Below are 25,083 nucleotides of genomic sequence, written 5' to 3'. Positions count from 1 at the left end.
TATTTCAGAATAATTTTTTAGGTTAAAATTGTTTTACTAAAACCGTTCTCATGTTAATTTTTTTTCTTTTCTTTTATCTTTATTTTGGGTTAGAATGTGTAATTCAGCATTTTTTTTGGCTTGACTAAAGTAAATTTATTTTGTTTTTTCTTGTGTTTGTTTTGGGTTAAAAGGTAATAATGTAATTCATAAATTTTTTAAGCTTTAGTAAAGCCGTTTTGATGTAATTTTTTTTTTCTTTGTTTTGGGTTAGAAGGTGTTATTCAGTAATTTGTCTTTAAATAATTTTTAGAAGGTAATAATGTAATTCATAAATTTCTTTTTACTTTACTAAAACCGTTTTCATGTAAAGTTTTTTATTTTTTATTTTTTTCTCTTGTCTTTAAATAATTTTTTTTTTCCTGTTGTCTTTGTTTTAAATTAGAAGGTGATAATGTAATTCATAAAACCTTGAGAAAAAAACACACAAGTCTTCCACAAAAATACATAGGTAGTACAGACATAAGTCTCGGACAACAATACATTTTGGACACCATGAACTGAATACACAATACATAAATAAACATAACAGTTAGACAGACAAATATTAGCCAGACAATCAAACAAACTCATTACGAAAATACTTACTCTAACACAGACATTACATATTAATGCATGACCTAATATTGCCGAAGTGTAGACATTAACACCTAATTCGCGCTTAAATCGGTGGGTGGCTCAGAGTCTGAATAATCTAAAAGCTCAGCGTCAAAGACAAGCTCAGGATCCTCCATGATACCCTTGATAGACGCATCATTTGGTTCTGTTTTGTTCTTCTGGGCATCCTTCTTAACTATGTATAGCTGCATATCGCGGGCTAACCTACGGCGCATTTGAGAAATCTCACATTGTAGTTTTTCACATAGTCAATCAACATTATCAGGATCTTCCTTTTGGATCTCAACAGAACGTGCTTTTGGCACCTTCAATCGATTTTTCCGACATAATCTTTCCATTTAGACTCACTCTATAAATAGTGCGGGCCACTTCAGAAGTCTAGCGTTTGCTAAACCATATCATGTTTGATTATCTGATGGTTCCTCCACCAAACCACATGGATCTCGATAGTACTTGGGCATGACAAAATGTCGCTTCCCAAACCTATCATGATAAGCACAAGAGGCATCTAACAAAGTAAATGGTGTTTCATTTTCAGCATCGTCACTTCCCCTTTCCCCACCTCGTCGTGAACTGTCACCCCTTTGCAAGTTCCTACCACCTCTGTGATTCCCCCTCTCTCCCATGAACCATGTAGCCATGCTAATTTTTTAAAACAAATGAATGATAATTTCGTAGGGCGAAATGAGTTATAAGGTTGTGTCTTCACCTTTAGTCGTTTATATAGTTGGTTATGAACAACTTTAGAAAGATGGCCCTGCATGATAATCCCACATATACGAACAAGGTATGAGTTGTCACTAGAATGAAAAAACAAAGAAAAGGAAATATTGTGTACCAAGTCACGTGACTTGACAATCCATCTGCATATACCGACAAAGTAAGGGCATGCTCACTGTAAGGTAAATCAATGAATTCACTATTGCCATGTGACTTTCTGAATTGAGAATCCCACATATATTAATAAGAAATGAGTTGTCACTGTAATAAAAAAATCGAGCAAAAAATCGAGAAAGCCAAAGCCTATGCACCAAGTCACATGACTTGACAATCCATCTGCATATACTGACAAAATAAGGGCATGCTCACTATAAGGTAAATCAGTGAATTCACTGTTGCCATGTGACTTTCTGAATTAAGAATCCCACATATATTAATAACAAATGAGTTGTCACTGTAATAAAAAAATCGAGCAAAAAATCGAGAAAACCAAAGCCTATGCACCAAGTCACATGACTTGACAATCCATTTACATATACCAACAAAATAAGGGCATGCTCACTGTAAGGTAAATCAATGAATTCATTATTGCCATGTGACTTTCTAAATTGAAAATCCCACATATATTAATAAGAAATGAGTTGTCACTGTAATAAAAAAAATCGAGCAAAAAATCGAGAAAACCAAAGCCTGTGCACCAAGTCACATGACTTGACAATCCATCTGCATATACCGACAAAATAAGGGCATGCTCACTGTAAGGTAAATCAGTGAATTCACTGTTGCCATGTGATTTTCTGAATTGAGAATCTCACATATATTAATAACAAATGAGTTGTCAATGTAATAAAAAAATCGAGCAAAAAATCGAGAAAACCAAAGCCTATACACCAAGTCACATGACTTGACAATTCATCTGCATATATCGACAAAATAAGGGCATGCTCACTGTAAGGTAAATCAGTGAATTCACTGTTGCCATGTGACTTTCTAAATTGAGAATCCCACATATATCAAATTGGTGTTGAGGTAAATCTATTTGTGTATAATTAATTGTAAATAGTGATTTTGATAAGCAAATCAAGTAAAACCAATTGGGTTTTAAATTTAGTTCCCAACTGGACCAACCACTTGGCTTTGAGTTTGTTTGTCCAGCCCCTCAAGTTTAGTTATCTGTCAACCCCCCATTCCTTACCAGAGTCATCATTTTGACTGGACTTCCAGGAATTGAAATACGACTCTTTCTCCTTTCCCGATGGAGATTGAAATTCTTTACGTACAAGATCCCTATTTCACGAGCCCCAGTTAAGGGAAGCTTTTCATCGAGCTACCTATTCTGTTTTATTTGTTGTTCAAGGCGGTAGTTCGTTTGTATGAACTTTATTTAGTTCCTCAACTGGACCAACCACTTGGCTTTGAGCTTGTTTGTCCAGCCCCCCAAGTTTAATTATCTGTCAACCCCCCATTCCTTACCAGAGTCATCATTTTGACTGGACTTCCAGGAATTGAAAGGCGACTCTTTCTTCTTTCCCGACGGAGATTGAAATTCTTTACGTACAGGATCCCTATTTCATGAGCCCCAGTTAAGGGAAGCTTTTCACCGAGCTACCTGTTCTGTTTTATCTGTTGTTCAAGGCGGTTGTTCGTTTGTATGAACTTTATTTAGTTCCCCAACTGGACCAACCACTTGGCTTTGAGCTTGTTTGTCCAGCCCCCCAAGTTTAGTTATCTGTCAACCCCCCATTCATTACCAGAGTCATCATTTTGACTGGACTTCCAGGAATTGGAAGACGACTCTTTCTTCTTTCCCGATGGAGATTGAAATTCTTTACGTACAGGATCCCTATTTCACGAGCCCCAGTTAAAGGAAGCTTTTCACCGAGCTGCCTATTCTGTTTTATCTGTTGTTCAAGGCGGTTGTTCATTTGTATGAACTTTATTTAGTTCCCCAACTGGACCAACCACTTGGCTTTGAGCTTATTTGTCCAGCCCCCCAAGTTTAGTTATCTATCAACCCCCCATTCGTTACTAGAGTCATCATTTTGACTGGACTTCCAGGAATTGGAAGGCGACCCTTTCTTCTTTCCCGATGGAGATTGAAATTCTTTACGTACAGGATCCCTATTTCACGAGCCCCAGTTAAGGGAAGCTTTTCACCGAGCTACTTGTTCTATTTTATGTGTTTTAAGTATTCACATAATTCAACATACATTAATCCATTCATTAATCCAGAACATTCATTAACTCATTGCAATTCAATAAAGAAAGTCATGAACTAATAAATGTGCAGTTATAATTGTAGTTATTTTATAAACTTCAGGTTCATAAAACAAATACTTGAAATACATCCGTACGTTAGATGAACAACAACATTGTCTTACACTCCAGTAACGAAGATATGAGACAACATACAAACATATATGAAAGATAAAGGTATTTGATTTCTCATTCCTCATCTGACATGTAGTAGTCAGAGAGATATTTTTCATTGTTTAAGACATTATTTTGCTCAATCACTGTCAAATCTTTGTTGCTTGCTTCTGCCATTTCGGTGGCTAGCTGAAGTATGAAATGTTGACATCTCCGCATCAACATTCTATTGTTCTCCTTCTTAATTCTGCTAACTACTTTTTTATAGTCACTCACATTTCGTCTAGCCATGGTCAATGAACGACGATGAGGTACCGATGCCCCAAAGTTACGTAGATCATTAAACAATCCTTCTTGCTCCGTTACCCTGAACGCCCATTCTGCTCGGATACCAGAATAATAATCCTTCGGACTCGAGTACTTTTCGCTCTTGTAGTCATAAGTAAATTGAGGTAGCAGCCACACTTTCGGATTTCTTTGCTGGCGTGAACTTCCTACACCTCTTGAAGACATTGTTCATAAAATAAACAAACAAATAATAATAGTAATTATAGATATATTACTACTGTTATAACTTGAACAAACATCATACTGGGGGTGTCGCTATTTATAGACATCATACTGAGGGTTAACTAGAGATGATCTAGTGACGATAATGCATGCTGGGGCACTATGGAAGAAGTGATACCCGTGATATTATTTTTTAGCTTTTCATTTCATGCAATCCTGAGTACCCGTGACTTTGTGTACCTGTGATGTAGTCACGAACGTAGTTTTCAGATAAAATCAAAATTGTAGGCCAGAGGATGACAATGCAATCCCTTCATATTGGAGCAGTGAGTTGTCAAATAAAACAACATGCAGTGAGTTGTTACATCGCCACATGAAATTATTTTTTCATGCTTACTTTTTTAATACAGTAAGTAGTCACTTGGAATTGATGATTTCAGTACAAATTGGTATTTTCAACAAATTATAAATGAAATTAAATGCTTAAATTTTCTTTGTTTTAAAGTAATATTATTCATAAACAGCCTATATTTTATCTTATTTTCACTTAATGAACTTCACAGTCATCCCATTTTCTCATTTTTGTATTTTTTGCTTCTTTTTATATTCGGTAAATTACACTTTACTCCTTCAGTCCATCACATAATTGTTTATCAACACTATTGCCATGTGGTCGTATTGATGTGCCATGTGGTCGCAAAGTCAGAAAGTCACATGCATTACTGCATCACTGCATCACTGCATAAAGTGACATGCATCACTGCATCACTGCACAAAGTCACATACATCACTACATCGCTGCACAAAGTCAGATGCATCACTGCATCGTTGCACAAAGTCACATAGCATTTGAGGAAAAAACAAAGCATCCAAATTATTACATCTGTTCAAGTCATTGGCGAGCATCACTGACAAATGTTGGACGTATCACTGCGCCGAGCTACAATTTATTATCGTACCATACCTACCGTGCCCTTGTGAATTATGCAATCCATTAAAATTTTGAGGGGGTGTCATAACAAAATAACAATAAATTAATAAATATGTCAATACACCTAAAAAGTAAAACAAATTTGTGAATAAATATTTCCAAAAATTTAAAAATATTTTAAAGATTTTTAAATTGTAATTTCACATTTATTTTTAAAAAAAAATTTCAGGCAGAGAAATTTGAATAATTCAGACGTTTAGTGGGTTGATCAGCTTGGTTTTTATTTTATTATTATTTTTTTATGTTTTTACTTTTTGTTTTGGAATAACAATAAATTATGCAATTCATAAAAGTCGAAGTGACAACTCCTATCAAGTTGATGCATAGTTGTTTAGATCATAAAAGTTGACGTGACAACTCTGATGCATAGTTGTTTACAATAATTTCATACATACAGCTATCATGTGTGCATATGGTATAAATATCGCATCATACCACAACAAAAGTTTTACAGCTATTTCAAGCGATATCATCATGAGATATACGGTGGTTGATCTATATTCAGCAATGGGTCGATATTGGGTTGCAGATGGAGATGAATTTGAATACCCAATAAATCCAAATTTGCCTTACTCACGTGCCACTGTCAATACCATGAGAGCTGAGTGGGAATTTCGCAAAACTCGAGCAAACGTTCTCGTTGAGCTATGTCGTGAAGTTAATCTTAAATTTCCTCGCCGGTTAGCCATGCGTATGCCAACTGACACTCCACAGTTGTTGCAAAGGACATTGCATCGTATCCACGACGAGGTTAATCGCATGACCCAACGTTTGCAAAGGTCCGGACTAATGAAGACCGCAAATAAGCATGCCGAAGATGGGTTAATGGATGATGCACACCAGTACTACGCCTGGAGCATAGATGTTATGTATGAATCTGATATTGAGATGTCAGATGATGATGATAATGAATGAAATTGTTTGGATGAACGCCCAAGCCATTTCTGTAATGCATGCAATTTTTAATGCTTATCCACGACTTATCAATGAAGGGAGATATTTCAATTGTTTTCGAATAGTTCTTGTAATTCTACCTTTACTTTCTCTCCGTTATTGTTATTTTGAAGAACGCTACTTGAACTAGACTTTCATGATTTCATGCATTATTGATGTGGAATATAATAATGATACTTAATGAAGTACATGTTCATATAAAAAATAGTTAAAATACATGTTTAAGTTAGATGAACAACAAATATATATGTCTACATTTTGTTTGGTTATCATTGGTTTGTACATGAAAAGAAGACAGTAAATGCAATCATTCAGAAAAGTGAAAGAAAAGGGAAAACAAAATTATGTGTTTGTTTAGATATTTATTTTGTTTCCGTTTTATTCATATTTCTCTCCACAATTATCCATTATGCAATGTTTACATTTTTTTTCCAGATTTTTTTTGTATAAAATTTTTACTAACCTATAGCAACACAAACGGTCCTCCAATCTCGCTCAATAATAAAATCCTATCAATTCTTATCCTTTTTTTCCTGTTTTCCTTTTCATTTTTATGAAAATCATCAAAACAAGTAAGAATAAAAAATTGTAAAATTATATTTTTCGAATAAATAAGTATGACACATTTACATCATCTGTACAAGTTTGATTTACAAAAATTATAACAAAAACTATAAATAAAATAAACTATACACTCCATATCACACCCGCTAATGCCCTAACCTGCCCCCAGTCCCACAACCCCGACCGTGGACCTCCCTCCTCGGTCTCCTGCGGTAGACTCTCTGAATATCTGGCTCTCCCAATCGTAAATGCGTATCCTGTGGAGCCTGTGAGTGTGACCCCCCCTCTACTGCATGTGCTGCCCCTGATCCTGTCTGTGGCGGAAGATCGGATACTATTGTGAGCTGTGAAACTCCATCATCTGGTGCAACTGTATCACGATCTGCAGCTGGAGCTTGACCTCTGCCTCTGCCCGCACCCCGACCTCGGCCGCGACGTTCGCTACGACCAAAACCTCGGCCTCTCTCGCACACTCTAGGGGGCTCAATATGGGCCTCAGCGTTAACATGGGAGATGCCAGTGAGAACTGCATCATGTGTACTCATGGTCGCGGTCGAACTGTCTGGTGGTGGTAACTGGGTAGGTGGGGTAACAACGTCATGCATGTATCGGGGCGATGTCCAATCAAGGTCAGGCACATAAGGTATGCCAGTATGCTGCGTAGGAAGTACGTCGAGGAAATCTGCAGATATGTATGAGGTAGTATGTGGTGGGGTGACTGATGTCGAAGGAGCTGATGTGGCAGGCGTTGAAGTGGAAGGCGCTGATGTGGACGGCGCTGATATATCTGGAGCAGCTGCTGAAGTGTGTACACCGTAGTGGCTGTAATGCAAACGATCTCCCCGATGGGAAAGTTGGAATGCCTGGTACAATAACTCTCGGATCTCTGCAAGGCATGCAAGGCATGCTGTCCATCACGCCTCAAATGGGCGTCCTCAGCCAAGTGAAACGACCTCCTAGCTCCAGCCACCTAACAAACATTCAGACGTATTATTAGGCTACAGTTGATTGAAAGTAAATCAAGTGTGATTTTAATAATTATCTGACACATAATATGATACTCACCAATGCCTCAGGATAAGACCCAACTCCTGATATCCAGACTCAGACACGTGGCTCGGATTCCCAACTAGTAGGTGTGTATGTCGCCGATACCACAACATACAAGGGTCGGAAGAGGGGATCACCTCATTGCTGTAGTCAGCCTGTACAATACTATCCCGGCGGGCATTCCACAACTGCATATATGTCACGACCCAAACCCGGCCCTATGGGTTTAGCACCGTAACCGGCCAGTAATCCGAGATTACCGAAGGCCTGCAGAACAGTAGTATAGTAAAACAGAGTACAGGGCCTGGCGGAAGCCAATACAGTAAATGAATAATGTCCATTGAGCTGTGTCAGTCTGTATGCCAAAAAGATTTTTCATGCATTCACATATACAAATAGTACAGTCTATACAAAACTTACAGTCACACAGTACTGGGACCTAATCCCTTGATAACAGTACAGTAAACATTCAGTCTATACAGAACAGTAGACGGTACAGAAGGGGGAATTGTAAAACACCCCTAAGCCTTAACAGGATAGGCTCGGAACCTCGCAGTGAGGCACATAGGCTGGCTTGACAAAACTGGAGTCTAACCCACGCTCCTAGCTCCGATCTGGTGGCTGAGCACCTACATACATATATAAACAGTGAGCTAAAGCCCAGTGAATAACATAATGCGTAAAGGGGTTATGAATGAAATGTCCTTACAGTAATGAAAACAGTCCATTAAATCAGTATTTCAGTCAAAACAGTTATTCAATCATATGTGGTACATCCATTAGCATAGCAGTAAACAGTAGGTCTTAAAGACCGAACAGTATTGATGGCCATCAATCAGTAAACAGTAGTGGTTTCACGAGGGAACCGACAGAGATCTCTGTAACAGTAACAGTCAGTAACAGTAGTTGCTAAGGATGCCACAATACAGTTCAGAATAGAGGACATACATTCATTCAATTAACAGTAACAGTTCAGAAAGCAGTACAGTTCAATTGTTCAGAAAATAATCATTTTGAACATATCTTTACACAGTTGTTACTCACAGAGTTTGGGCTACAGTATGCTAGAGCGTGTCTCCCCAGTCGCCAGCCCTACACAGTTCACAGGTTGAACACACACTAAGCTACACAGCTGGGAAAGATCATAATTTAATCCATAATGCCTCGGTGTGCTCTACATCTATATCCTCAACAAGATGCCTTAAACTAGGTCTAAGAATGCCTAGAATGGGATGAGGATGCAAAGATGTGATCAGAAAACAGTCTCGGAGTTTTCAGAAAAACAGAGTCCCGCTCGAGCGCATGTTTCCCCGCTCGAGCGGACATGCAACAAAGGTACACGCTCGAGCGTAAACTTTCCCGCTCGAGCGTACTGTAAAAGTACTGGATAGGTGAAATCTCCGCTCGACGCCCGCTCGAGCTTAAGACATGACTCCGCTCGAGCGCCCAATCCTCCGCTCGAGCGGACTGTAAAACAGTGCAGAGATACTGGATGCTCGGATTCCACGCTCGAGCGGCGATTCCCCCGCTCGAGCGGAAATGCAAAATCTGGAAATTCCAGATTGCACCTCCAAGCCAAAAACCAAGTTCAAAAGCATCAAAACCGATCCTCTTGGGCCCATTTTCTGGAAAACATTTATAAACACATAGAATAACATGTTTCAAAGCTCAATTTTAAGAAATCAAAGCCCAAGGGTGTTTAATTCAAACTCAATTTAAACCATTTTTTCCAAGCACAAGATGAACATGCAAACATGCATGAATTCAAACCATTTTGAAGCTCCAATTTGATGCTCTAAGGAGCCAATTGATCCAAGAACAAGTTGAAAACATGGACCATTACAAAATTATGGACATGCATGCACCATTTTGCCATGAACTCAACTCCAAATTCAACCAAGAACACATGCAAGCATGAATTATGCTCTATATCAACATGTATGAACTAAAACATGACTTAGCTCTACAATTTAAGATGGACCATGCAAGAATTAGTTCAAACACAAGAATGAGAAGGTGAAATTCATACCTAAGGTCCTTGAATGCAAGTCTAGGGGTTCAATCTAGCAATCCACCCTTCAATTAGCAAGCAATACACCAAGCAATTCAAGCCAATTCAACAAAATGAACTCAATTCTCTCCTCTAGTCTCTCTCTAGTCGGCAAGGTAAGGAAGAAGGCTGAGGTAAACGTTTTTGGCTCAAGTATAATGAACTCAAAAGTGTATAGGTAGTGGCCCACTCAAGGGCAAGGTTGTAATTAAGGCCAACTCTGTATTTTATCAATATTTAATCTAATTTAATCATACCTAATCAGTTTTCAAATAATTATACCATAAAATCACATTAATTATGACGATCATAAAACATTAATCAATTCCGGATTCGGCCGCCGATAAGGCCTTCAATTAGCAGTTTAAACACTAAAATACGAACAGATCAAATAAACAATCGACAGATATAATGCAATTCAAACGTACATACTCAGTCAATTCAGTTCCAGTTTTCAGTCAGTCAGTTCAGTAATTTAATCAGCTCAATTATCAGTCATAATCAATTCAGTTTAACAGTAATCGATGGTTATCGGTAAGCAGTGGTGAGGGTTATTACAGTCTCCCCTCCTTATAAAGAGTTTAGTCCTCTAAACTCGAGTTACCTTCATTCTGGAAGAAAACAGGGTTCAGTGGAAATAGTTCAGGATATCTTTTAGCCATGTCATCTTCCCTTTCCCAAGTGGCATACATGCCACCATGGTTCTGCCAGTCGACTTTCACTAGCGGGATCTCTTTGTTCCTCAGTTTCTTGATCCGTCTGTTTACAATCTGTATAGGCCGTTCCTCGTAAGTGTAGTCATCACTCAACACTACGTGGGTAGGCTCTATTACATGGAAGGGATCCCGGAGATAATCTCTTAACATCGAAATGTGGAAAACATTATGCATGTGCTCCATTTCCGGAGGGAGTGCAACTTGATACGCCACCGGATTAATTTTCTCAATAATCTCATACGGTCCGACGTATCTTGGCGCTAACTTGCCTTTGACTCCAAAACGAGTCTGGCCTTTCATCGGTGTCACTTTTACAAATTCGTGATCACCCACTTCATACTCTCTGTCTCGTCTTCTGACGTCAGCATAACTCTTCTGTCTGCTCTGTGCAGTTTTCAATCTCTGTTGTATCAGTTTCACTTTCTCAGTTGTTTCATAAACAATCTTGGGCCCAAGCAAAGGCCCATCTCCAACTTCTACCCAGCAAATCGGAGATCTACATTTTCTGCCATACAATGCCTCGAAAGGCGCCATACCAATACTAGAATGGTAGCTGTTGTTGTAGGCGAATTCAACTAATGGCAGATGACTTTCCCAGTCTCCTTGAAAATCAAGGACACACATTCTCAGTAAATCCTCCAGAGTTTGGATGGTCCTTTCTGATTGGCCATCTGTCTGAGGATGATAGGCACTACTCAGTCTCAGTTCAGTACCCAGTGCAGTCTGTAGGCTTTGCCAAAACCTCGAGGTAAACTTCGAATCCCTGTCAGAAACAATAGACACAGGCACTCCGTGCAGTCTCACAATTTCATCAATATAGATAACAGCCAATTTGTCCGCATTATAGATTGTCTTGACAGGTAAGAAATGAGCAGATTTGGTTAGTCTATCAACAATAACCCAAATTGAATCCATACCTTTTCTGGAGCAAGGTAACCCGACGATAAAATCCATCGTGATATGCTCCCATTTCCACTCTGGTATGGGTAGGGGTTGCAATAATCCGGCAGGTCGTTGATGTTCGGCTTTGACTTGTTGGCAATGAAGACATTTGGACACAAAGTCGGCAATTTCTTTCTTTATTCCCGGCCACCAGAAATTCTGTTTCAGATCTTGGTACATTTTCGTATTCTCCTGGTGGATAGACAATTTTGAATTGTGGCCCTCTTGCAGAACTCTTCTTTTCAGTTCAGTATCATTTGGTACACACAGTCTTTCATGAAATTTTAGTACATTGTTCTCAAATTTGAATCCCGGTCTCGGTTTAGATTCTCTTTCTTCGATGATCTTTTTCAAGAAATCATCCAGTTGCTGTTTCTCTTTAATCTCTTCAATCAGTGCCGGTTGAGCAGAAATAGCAGCTAAGGTTCCACCTTGTTCTCTCAAAACAACTTCAATTTCAAATTTGTCAAGGTCACTAAGCAGCTCTTTCTGTCCGGTGAGCAAACAAGCTAAGTTGGAAATTGACTTTCGGCTCAATGCATCGGCGACAGTATTAGCCTTTCCCGGATGGTACAGAATCTGTAGATCATAGTCTTTGATCAGTTCTAGCCATCTGCGCTGTCTCATATTTAGTTCCTTCTGTGTGAAGAAATATTTTAAGCTCTTGTGGTCGGTGTATACTTCACATGTCACCCCGTACAGGTAGTGACGCCAGATTTTCAGTGCAAATACTACTGCAGCAAGTTCCAGGTCATGGGTCGGGTAGTTCTTTTCATGTGGTCTCAACTGTCGGGAAGCATAAGCAATAACTCTCCCATTCTGCATTAAAACACACCCCAAACCCTTATGAGAAGCATCACTAAATACAGTATAACCATCCGTACCTGAAGGTAAGGTAAGAACCGGTGCAGTCACTAATCGAGTTTTCAACTCCTGAAAAGCAGATTCTCTTTGGTCAGTCCAATCAAATGATATCCCCTTCTGAGTCAGTTGAGTCAACGGTAAAGCTATTTTGGAGAAATCTCTGACAAATCTTCTATAATATCCAGCCAAACCCAAAAAGCTTCGGACTTCAGTCACGTTGGTTGGTCTAGGCCAGTTCACTACAGCTTCGATTTTCTGCGGATCAACAGAAATCCCATCTTTGCTAACAACATGCCCCAAAAACATAACATGGTCATACCAACTCATCTGGAGCATGATCTGGAAGATGAGTAAAGTGCTCAGCCAGCCACCTCACCCTCACTCTACCTGCCTATAAATCTGCCGGTGTAGGTGCTACTCCCAATAGCTCAGCACATAGGGCTATCCACTGCTCCATCGCGAAAGGTGGGTCAACTCCAGTAACTGCTGGGCCATCAATCCGAAGACCATATAGGACGGATACGTCCTGCAACGTGACGGTGGCCTCCCCGATCGGGAAATAGAATGTATGAGTCTCTGTGCGCCACCTCTCAACGAGAGCAGTGATGAGTGCGTGGTCCAGTCGACTGTGCTCGATACGATACACACCATAGAATCCTGCGCGTAATACATACTGCAAGACTCTATGGTCCAACGGATGATCCCACAATCCAAAATCTGCCCGACGGCATGTCAACACGGTGCATGCCTCATCCTGCACTACAGAATGACCAGTTTAAATAATAGCATTATCACGAAATATACAACAAAATGCAATGTAATTGTAAGCATAAAGTCTAACAAACGTTATTGCATACCGGACGGTCCCACATACTGTCAGCCCGATGTGCCTGTCTGAACAGTGGAACCTCCTCAAGTACATGTGCCATGAAGCCTGTACAACTGAAATATTAGATCATCCATATCAAAATTTCATTTAATCATAACATAATAACAAAACAACTGTAATTATTGATTTTGTACTTAACGATTTAAAATACAATGAAGTAAATCTTATGGGTTCGAGAAAAGACAAATTTATGTGCCACTTACACGGAAGCAATTCGAAATTAATGATTACATTTATGGCATATTTGACAAAACTTAAATATTGATTTGTAATGCTAAAAGTTTGAATAAATTATAAATTTTGCAAATTACATATAGAATTTTGTAATTGTGAACAATGACTGCAGCATTCCAATTTTTAAAAGGTTAATTTTTTTAAAATTTGTAAATTTTTTAAATTATAAAATGTGAACAATGATTGCAGCATTCGATATTAAATTTATTCAAAAATATGAAATTTTGAAATGGTAGAAGAACTACGTGATTAAGTATAGAATCTTGTAATACACATTTCGAATCAAGTACACAATGAAAAAGTAGTACACATTTTCAATAAATTATAGAAGTTTGAATAAATTATACACATTTTCAATTTTGCATTACACATTTTTTAATCAAGTACACATTTTGTAATACACATTTTAAATGTACGACCCCATTTACAAATAAAGAATTTAAAAATACATAATTAAACGATCTATTACAAATAAAGAATTTCAAAATGATATATTACAACATGTAAGTATTACATAGTCTTCATCGACCAAGTCGCGCCAGACATGTTCGCTTGTCATGACCTGTCTGGTGGCACTCACTGCAACAAGCTGTCAAACACCTGTCTGATATATCCATCTCATTCAGAATACGAGCCATAGATGTACGACCCCGTTTTACTTCTCGCAGACGAAGTTCATTAGGCATTAAGGTCCACTGCGGACCATCCTAATAATCTTGATGCGGTATTGGATTGAATTTAGTTTCCCAAACCCTCATGTATACAGGAAGCCTATATACTGGATCAACGTACTGGAATGGATTGTCACCGCATTCAGACATTACAGTGAGCATATGGGAACATGGATAGTGTCTTATCTCATATTTTCCACAACTGCACGTGGGTTGATTCATCTGCACAATCTATCTATTGCGACCTCGTCCACAACGAAAAGATGTTTGCACCTCAAATACACGGTGTACATCTGTTTCACAATCTGTAATTAACTTAACAACATAATAATAACAATTTTTTCACATTACAAACTAACCTGTCATACGATATCAACTGGAAAGTATTTCCCCTTGCGATACCCTCCTCGATAGTTTTTTGCATCTCTCTAGGGTATTGGAACTCATTGCGTACATCTGTTTCAGCTTGGGCTCCCATTTCGTCAAAATATTTGACGAGCCATCGAAGTGTAAATTCAACCATAGCTGAGATAGGTAAGTTCCTTGCACCTTTCAAGACGCTGTTGAAGCACTTTGCATCATTATTGGTCAATACCCCCCAGCGATATCCACCATCATATGCAAGGGCCTAGTCCTCAGGATTCATCTTGTGGACCCAATTGATGGCTTCTTGGTTAATAACACGTATCTGATCTAAGTAACCATTACACTTTCGTCGTTGATCAGCACTCCCTGCTTTCCATAGAAGTTGTTTGAGCTCCTTATTTTTGAAATGTGTGTTAAAGTTACTACAAACATGTCGAAGGCAGTGCCGATGATATCCAACAAATTGAAGCGAGGGATTCAGCCAATGCCGCCTCACAGCAGCTAAAATACTCTCAGCTCGATCAGATATCAAAGTCACTCCCTGTTGGTCCATGACAATATGTTCCTTGATATTTTGAATGAAGAACGACCAAGACTCCAAACTCTCCCTGTCGGCAACAGCGAATGCAAGCGGTAATATTTTGCCATTGGCAGTGACAATCGTTGCTACAAGCAGCACACTAGTGTATTTACCGTAAAAGAATATACCATCTATAGTTATAACAGGCCTACAATATCTAAAGCCATCGATGATAGGTTTAAAAGACCAGAAAACAAAGTGGAAGACGAGCATAATGGTTGTATGCCCGGTATATCTATGCTTCCATATCACGATGATGCCAGGATTAGATGTCTGTAATGCATGCATAAATTTAGGCAACTGCCTATATGATTCATCCCAATCCCCGAATACCATTTTAATTGCCTTTGCCTTTGCCCTTGCATGCCACGCCTTCTTATATGATATACTATAGTTCATGGTCTTTTTTATATCTTCGATGACATTCTTAATTGGCACATCAGGTTTATTCTGCATACGGCAATCAAATATGAGTTGGATTATCTAGGTGTAAACACTATAAACAAACAAATATGTATATATATGCAAACATTTATTTTTTATACTAACCGCAACTTGTTCCAAAATATGAGAAGCAATGTAACTGGAGCTAATATTAGTGTGGTCCTTGTTCATTCGTGGGTATAAACAATGGTGAGGACCCCTGTACTGCTTTATTTCAAAAAGACCATGTTTTCTACTAAGAGATGCACGCAACCACCAACTGCAGTCGTGCTTGCAAGCAGACACCCAAAGGTCTCGCTTGGAGGTTACGACCTTATACTCTCGATTATTTGTTGCATGGTACAATTTCACAGCATGTAAAAGTTACTTCTTGTCAACAAAAACCATTCCTCTGTCCAACTCTGGATTTTCAGCGCTCTAGATCCGGTTACGGGGAATGACATCACGGGTACTAATGTCAAAATCACCATCCATGTGAGTGTTGTCATAGAAAGGGATTTCAACTCTAGGTGGAATGGGGGCATTTTCAGGTTCAACGGGAGCCTGGACGTCATATTCTTCATCATCATCATCATCTGATCCGCCTAATAAATTTTCTTCATCAGATATTTCATTGTCATCATCGTTTAGGGCGACATCAGGACCGTACATGTCACTGTCAACAAACTACACCTCGTTCACTGTTTCAGCCATATTACCAGCAACTTCAACTGGAGTGGTATGATGGCTGCATGTGAGCACATCTTGTGTGTTATTGTCAAATTCATAATCATATCCACCACGTGAACTTGATTCTACACCATGGCCCTGAAATGACTGTTGTGTGTAGCACAGTGGATAACATTGACCTGATTCATACATAAGAGACTGAAACGCAGTTGTGTCAATTCCATGCGTCAGCAATGTAGTGAACGGACGAGAATCCATTTGTGTCATGTTCGGGATATTGTGTACAACCTCTTTATCAATGTAGACTTCCAAACAATTTGGTGCTTGAAAACTTGCACCGATACTTAATACGGTGTTCAATGCCTCATCGTCATTGATCAGTAATATCTTGTATTTGTTGTGTGTTTGCCATTGGCAATAAGGATATCTACATTTGAAGGTCAATCGGACACTTTCCCCATAACTTGCCACCTTTGACATAAACATCTCTTCCAAATTGCTAAGCGTGGTGCCAATTTGCACCGCATATATCCCTTTCGACTCAGCATCATATGAGACGCCTTCATTGGGATCCCGAATTATGTTTCCCCCCAGTAGAAAATAATTGGAACAGTCTCCATATACTTGCTTCAATTGAGACAAAAAACATTAAAATAGCAACAATACACTTATATCTCCTTGTACTTGTAAAAGAATTATATGAATTTTAACTCATTCAATTACAATTACAATTACTTGTGACGCAAAAACTTTATTTAAATAATCAGCAATTGTAATCCAACAAGTAGTATTGATTTTTTAATTAAAATATGAGTTAAAATAATGATAATGCTTTAGATTTTTTAGCTTTTTAAGAAACAAATCTTACAACACATACAAAATTAACACCATGCTCTTCTGTTATACTTTTTACATTATTTATTATGATTAAGATCATGCTCTTGTGCACATTAAAACAAATTCAGCTAAGTTTTAGGTCTGAAAATCTTTTATTAATTTTGTATAAATTATAAAAAAAAAATGATTATAAATTATAAAGTAACAACATTTGTAATCATTAAATAAATATAATTGATGTAAGTTGATTTAGGTAATTGATAAATTATAAATCTAAGTAATTTACATAAACTTATTAGTGTAAGTTGTTAATCTTGTTACTTTGAATGTAGGAAAACTTATGAGTGTAGAAAAATCCAACAATCTTATGAGGTAGGTAAACTTATGAGTGTAGGTAAACCTAACTTCACATCAAAGTAACAACGTACATCAAAGTAACAATATTTCTAATTTACCTAAATTTCTAATCATTACATAAATTATGAGTGTAGGTTGTGACTTTATATAAATTATGAAGTGTGGTAAACTTGATTTATACATAAAGAAAATTGATTTATACATATTCGTGACCACGCTTGTAAGTAAAATATGTAAAAACGTGTTTTCAAAACACATTTTGAACAAAAATTCAAAACCAACACTCACTCTTCTTTGTCACAGACACTCACACTCACACTCACTCTCTCTATCTTTCTCCCTGACACACACACCCACAACACTCGCATGAAACATATATAATTTTTAATATATATAAATTTTATTTTATAAAATTCAGAACAATTAATTTTTTTTAATTTAATTTTTCTTTTGAAATAATTTATTTTTTCAATTAATTTTATTTTTTTTTCAATGAATTTTTTTTTTCAAAGGCGGTGGAATAACTGTCATAAACAGAAACCTCAGGGGTGTCAGTGTAATTTACCTAAATAAAAAAATTACATTTTAAGAATTAAAGTAAAAAAATAATCATTTTATATAGTTGATTACTATTTGCTATTATTAATTATTATTATTATATATATTTAATATCGGTCTGAATTTTACAAAATAAATTTCTATATATTAAAAATTATATGTGTTTGATGTGAGTGTGAGTGTTGTGGGTGTGTGTGTCAGAGAGAGGAATAGAGAGAGTGTTTGTGAGTGTCTGTGACAAACAAGAATGAGTGCTGGTTTTGAATTTTTTGTTGAATTTTTACATTTTGCTTAAAAGTGGTTATTATCCACGGGTCAACAGTAAAACCGTGGTTTACAATCATGTTTTCTGAAGATAAAAAGAATTACTTAACAAAAGCATGGTTATGTATAAATCAAATTTCGTTAATCAGATTTACTTTAAAAAAATAATTACTTAAAAATTTATGTGTAAATAAAATTTCCTTAAAAGCGTGATTTGTAACTACGTTTTGTTAATTAAAAGCGTGGATTGTACCACGCTTTTAAGATTTTACAAATTGTTCGCGGGAGGGCCACAAAAACAATGAAAGCGTAGTTTGTAGCCGCGTTTTAGCTTAGTTCATGAATTCTGTCCAAACTAAGCCTACTTTGGGAAATAAATTACTATTTTGCCTTAATTTGGGAAAAGCTCCTAATTTGGGCAATGATTTAATCGTACGCATGTAAATGGTAACAATTTTAAAAACACTTATTTTGAGGATATTATTTCCCAATCTTGATCTATTCTGACATTAGTATTTCGATAAACTAGACAGATATATCAATAATTTTGAATATGAAGACATTATGAAGATTCTTCTTTTATTTTTCTGTTCATATAATTTTATAGTATAATTTGTATCAAGTATTGTATTTATTCAGTGCGATTGGACAAAAGTAGACAAGTCATACAAAAATCTTAAATCATAGTGTAACTTTTTCTATGAAATTATTATTTTTTTCCTTGAGTTGAAATAACTCCACTGATTTTGTATGACTTGTTCTTAATTTTTATTTCAAACATTGTTCACGTAATTTTTTAAAACTGGTGGTCCAATTAGTGAGATTTATGGACAATTAAAGAGAAGTTATTTTTATTTGCTCAAGCTTCTGCCAATATGAACCTTAATGACAAAGTTATTTGGTAGGTTATTTCCTATGAGATTATTCCCTAACTTAGGGAAATAACCTCATACGAAATAACGTAGGAAATAACTTAGGGAAATAATGTAAGAAATAACATAAATAAAAAATAAATCAATTGGATAAAAATAAGTTATTTACGACTTTGTTCGAATTTAATTCAATTTATTACAATTATTAAAAACTTATGAAAAATGCATATATGAGCAATATGTGTCCCTCTTTAAGAGCAAATTTATAAACTTTACAAATTTATTGAGTTAAAATCAACTAACTTAGTAATTATTTTTCGTTAAAAATCCTAATGTCTTTATTTATTAAACCAAATTACATGTAGAGATGCCACCATGTTAAGGGTCAAAATTGAATTAATTAAAAGTATAAGAATAAAAATGACATAAGAAGCAAAATTTACAGACTACTAATATAATTTATCCTAAATTTAAAATTTAAAAAAAATGTTAAAAAATCAGCACTAAACAGTGGGTTGTGCTAACTTTTGTACTTATTTTTTTTAACTTATCAAACTTATTCAAGTTTTTTTAACAAATATGAATTTCATTTTTTTTTTCCACCTAAACCCATTCGCTACAATTGAATTGCACAGGATGGGTTGTTTCAAACTTGCTTTTCTTTCATTTTTAATAAGTTTTTCCTTTGGCTGCAAAATATGGTTGGTGGTTACTATTCAAAGAGGGGAAAAATTGCAGGTTTCAATTAAAAAAAAGTCATAAAAAGTTAAAACTTAATTGAATAAACATAATGCAGGCGCATAGAGAATAAGTCAATTGGATAATTTAAGTGGGTAAAAATTATCGAAAATGAGTCATTTTATAAATCAAATATTTTAATTTTTTCAAACATAATTCTTAAACAAATAATTTTTTTTTTTATATCAAATGTTTTGATAATAGCATTTTCCATGACGACTTGAAAGGCCTCTTTTGGCAAAGAGGTAAAAAGCAATTTTTTTACTTCTAATTTTTTGTGGATCAAATTTTTTTACCTCTAATGTTTTAGTAATTTTTTTGTGGATCACTTCTAAAAAGTCATTTATTTATATCAAATTTTTTGACTTCTAATGTTTTGGTAATTTTTTGGGAAAGAGGTAAAAAGGCATTTTGGGCTTCACTCAGACTATTCGCGGCGAAGAACACGGCCACCCTCTCACAACTGAAAATTTTCTCCCCCTTTTCCCTTAATTTTCTCCTCATTTTCTTTTGACTAAACTTGCTTTTCTTTTATGCCAAACATCCCCTTATACTTTCCATAATAGAGAAATAAAAAATGATATAATGATCAGTTAGATCTATGCACTCGGGATAATTAGTACTAGACTAACCATGACAACTTTAAACATAGTTCCTTGTAATTCAATTTTGTAAGACACAGATATATATTATATGATTCTATTTTTATTTTTTTTTAATATATCGTAAATATTTTTAGGCTGTGCTTAATTTATTGGAATGAAAATAAAAGGAAATGGCATGATTATTCCTTAAATATGTTTTGATTAAAAAGAAAAATTTGTGGAAAGTGAAAGTGAAAGTGAAAGAAAAAAATAATAATAATTTGGAAATTTTGAAAGAAAGGGATAGAAAATTTTGAAATTTTAATTATAGATAATTTTTATATAGACAAAATTAGATTTTCTTGTATTTTGCCATGTTTTTTTCCAAGAAATTATAAAGTTAATTACGATAATAATATACAAGAAAATTATTATTATTATAGATAATTATTTATTCATTATGTAAAAATTATTTGTTCCTAAAACAAATCATATAACATTATTAAAAAAATTTAGCTTATCATAAATTTCTTAAACCCTAATTTCTTAAACCATAACACTCATTTCTGATTTCACAATTTAAAACCCTAACCCTAATTGAAAAATGATTTCACATTCATCAATTCAAAACCCTAACCGTAATTGAAAAACGATTTCACATTCATCAATTCAAAACCCTAATTCAAAACCAAAACCCTTATTTCTGATTTCACATTCAATAGAAAACCATAACCCTCATTTTCTCATTTCAAACATAATATCTAAATTTTTCTAAACAGATTCAACATTCAACAGATTTCACATTCAACAGATGTCACATTGAACAGAAATCTGATTTCACATTCAATAGAAATCTGATTTCACATTCAACAGATTTCACAATTATAAACATATTTAAGATAAATATAAACCATTCAACATTCACATTCAACAGATTTCTAAACAGATTTCACAAATATAAACCCTAACCCTTATTTAAGATTTAAGATTTAAAATTTCACATTTGACAGATTTCTAAACAGATTTCACAAATATAAACCCTAACCCTAATTTATTATTTCTGATTTGACAACATTTTCACATTCATGAATCCTATTCTACCAACATTACACGAAATACAAAAATAATGAATCTAACACAAAACACCAAAGTTGGCCAAAAGTGCCCGAAATTATAAAATTATTGGGTATGGTATGGTATGGTTTAATTTTAAAATGTCCAATTGCTGAAAATTGTAAAATGTCCAAATGCCCAAAATTGGTTTTCATTTTTTAAGTTTAATTGGGTATGGTTTAAAAAAAATTGTAATCAAATTAAATTATTAAAATTATTCAACCAATTTGACCCAAATCAATTAGGATTTTATTTTCTCTACGTTTTTACATAATTTGTTCCTAAAAAAAATCATATAACATTATCAAAAAAATTTAACTTATTATAAATTTCTTAAACCCTAATTTTTGAAACCATAACTTTCATTTTTTATTTCACAATTTAAAACCCTAACCCTAATTGAAAAATGATTTCACATTTATCAATTCAAAACCCTAATTCAAAACCAAAACCCTCATTTCTCATTTCACATTCAATCGAAAACCATAACCCTTATTTTCTCATTTGAAACATAATATTTAAATTTTTCTAAACTTCAGGTTCATTCAACAGATTTCACATTCAACAGATGCCGTAAATATAATCCTAATTTCTCAAATTTCACATATACATTAACCAGATTAAGAGAGTATTTTTAAATCAGATTAGGGTTTTAACCATAGAACGATTATGGTATTTTCACAATTCATTTAGGATGAATTTAGAGTATTTTTATGGCATATGTAACAAAAATCTGATTCAATTCGAAGTTAATGTTAAATGTTAGATTTAACCATAGAACGATTTAGAACCATATTCATGAACCCTATTCTACCAACATTATACCCACTTTCACAACCACAAAAAACACAATAAAGTAGATCAAGAGAGAGAGACAGAAGGCATACCAACGAGAGAGAGGACAGAGAGCAGAAAAGGAGCTCGTGCACAGCGAGAGAGAGAGAGAGAGAGAGAGAGAGAGAGAGAGCAGTAAGAGCGAGAGAGACGGGGCTGAGCGAGAGAGAGCGCAGGAGCGAACTGTGTTATCTAAGAAGCGTGATTGCAAATGATGGGCTGGGAAGGGTTTATATCAGTTCTAAAAGTGTGGTCACAAACCACGAGTTCACTTAAAAAAATTGTATAAAAAGCGTGGTTCACAACCACGATTTCAATAAAAAAAAATTTGGCCAAAAAGCGTGGTTCGAAACAGCGAGTTCAGAAGAAATTTTTTTTTTATAAAATCGTGGTTTAGAACAGCGAGTTCAGAAGAAAATTTTTTTTGGATAAAAGCGTGGTTTAGAACAGCGAGTTCAGAAGAAAAAAAATTAATTAAAAGCGCCTTTTGTAACCGCGATTTCTTAATCAAAAGCGCGTTTTGTAACCACGATTTTAAGACTTCCCAAATTTCACGCAAGACAGGCGCATATATGTTGAAATCGTGGTTGTGAACCACAATTTAGCCTATTGTGGGAATTCTTTCAAAACTAAGCTTAGTTTGGAAATTGATTTAGTATTTTGACTTATTTAGGGAAATGTCCCCTGATTTGGCATGATGGATTGGGTATAGGGTGAGTGCGGATGGATTGTGATCACAAAATTTTTAATTCGTCATTTGTTTATTAGATTAGTAGATTAAAAAAATCAATCTGTTTTTGTCTGTCAATTCAACAGATGTAGATTGAACAAATTAACAGATAGATACGAATTGATTTAACGTTTTAAAATTTTATAAAAAATTCAATACATCACTCATCATATGTAATATAAAAACACACTAGCATAAAGTCAGGAAGTTTAGTCCCCTTGTTTTCAACTCCATTACACGCCTCATCTGCAATATAAAAAACACTTGCATAAAAAAAATATAGAAAGTTTAATTCCCTGTTTTCAACTCCATAGAACTAAAAAAATTCTGACCAACACCTCACACATAAATGTGTAAAATAAATCATTCTTAGCAGTTGTTTGGGGTGTCTTAAATAAGTGCATTTTTTATCTTTTTAGACTAAAAATTAAAAGAAAAAAATATGGATGTTTGGGTTAACTTTTAAAATTTTTATGAAAAAATATGTATTAAATTATAAAATTACCATATTATCCTCGCTGACACAAACAACTGAACTGTGCAGTGTACTTGCTGTCCCTTTTCAAATTTTTTTTTTTTTTTTTAATGGCATGTGTGGCTTAGAAGTGTGCCACATCATCAAACCAATTAGGATGTGTGGCTGCACGGTGTTGTGCAGCGCCGTTTTGCATTTCTTTTCTTTTTTTTTCAATTGGTAGATTTCTCGTCAAAAAAGTGATAAATAATATGAATTTTTTTACTTTTTTTTAATGACTTTTTGACTTTTTAAATTTTTTTAATAATGCTAAATTTGGCCTTACTCCCAGTCAAACTACATATAAAATATAGAAATCCACCAAACCCCAGAAATCAAAAATCTGTAAATCTAATTAAATAGCAAGCGTGTATAAAATTTACCTCATACCCACATTCTGCGATCACCTTTCCTCAAGAAGCCCCCATGGATTCAATAATTTAGTTGTGCGTCCTATGCCCAATAACTAAAGAATCGTGGAAATTCGGAGTCAGACTGGCACTACCAAAGACAATCAAAAAAAAAAAAAAAAAAAGAAAAAAAAAAAGCAAGAAATACAAAGAAATACAAAAGTGGGTGTTTTGGTAATACCATTTCAACGGGGCGGCCTCGAAATTTAAGGGGCTTAAGGTGAATTTTAGAAACGGGAGACTCTCTTACATTGAAAAAAAAATTCATGAATAAAATAATAAGTTACAGCTTTTTTATTTGTTCGTAACTACAAAAATATTTACTTGCACATATAATCATTAAAATTATAAACAAAACAATTTAATGAAACAAAATTAGAGACGCTTCAGTTTATTGAAGATATCAGCTAAAGGGCTTTGAGCTTGCCAGAGGGCATTGTTGAATCATTTTGAGGAGCAATTGATGATTTGCATTGAGTCGACGAGGGCGTCGACAACTCGAGTGGAGGAGGAAGTCGCGATGCGATGACCCACTGCGAGTCAGCTCAGAGGAGCAGGAGTTTGCTCAGAGGAGCTTGAGTTTGCTCGAAGGAGCATTGGCAGAGAGACCATTTTGAGTCAGCTCAGAGGAGCTTGAGTTTAGAGGAACATCGTCTAGAGAAGTCAGCTTAGAGGAGCATGAAGTTAGCTCAGAGGAGCATGAGTTAGCTCAGAAGAGCTTGAGTTTGCAGAGGAGTTTACTCGAATGAGCATTGGCAGAGGCCATTTGAGAAGAGGGCTTGGCATTTCAAGAGTATTGGCAAAGAGCAGAGTTTAGAGACGCTTAGAGGAGCTTTGGCAGAGGCCATTTGAGAAGTCACCAGCAGAGGGTGCAACCAGCAGAGGGTGCAACAAGTGGAGTGCAGTTCAGCTGGGTTTGAGTAGAGAACAATGAGGGGAGCTTGGCGAAAGAGAGTTAGACGTTGAAGGTAGGCCATCAACACAGAGGTGTTGGACTCATCAGAGGAGCCGGTACACGCACTGCAGCATCA

The 25,083-nt window shown here is 35.7% G+C and overlaps 1 long non-coding RNA gene across 1 annotated transcript; it reads right to left on the bottom strand.

Moving 5' to 3' along the window:
• Positions 1-23,330: 23,330 nt before the first annotated feature.
• On the bottom strand, positions 23,331-24,145 carry LOC114304527 (uncharacterized). Its single transcript, XR_014351453.1, has 2 exons — positions 23,924-24,145; positions 23,331-23,496 (listed from the first exon to the last, which is right to left on the bottom strand). It is a non-coding gene; the product is annotated as an uncharacterized LOC114304527 (long non-coding RNA).
• Positions 24,146-25,083: the final 938 nt, after the last annotated feature.

This window comes from Camellia sinensis, chromosome 14 (genome assembly GCF_055761805.1).
Source record: "Camellia sinensis isolate YWXY chromosome 14, ASM5576180v1, whole genome shotgun sequence".
NCBI lineage: Eukaryota > Viridiplantae > Streptophyta > Magnoliopsida > Ericales > Theaceae > Camellia > Camellia sinensis.
The sequence above is the reverse complement of the archived record's forward strand: the minus strand, read 5'-3'. Positions and strand labels throughout refer to the sequence as shown.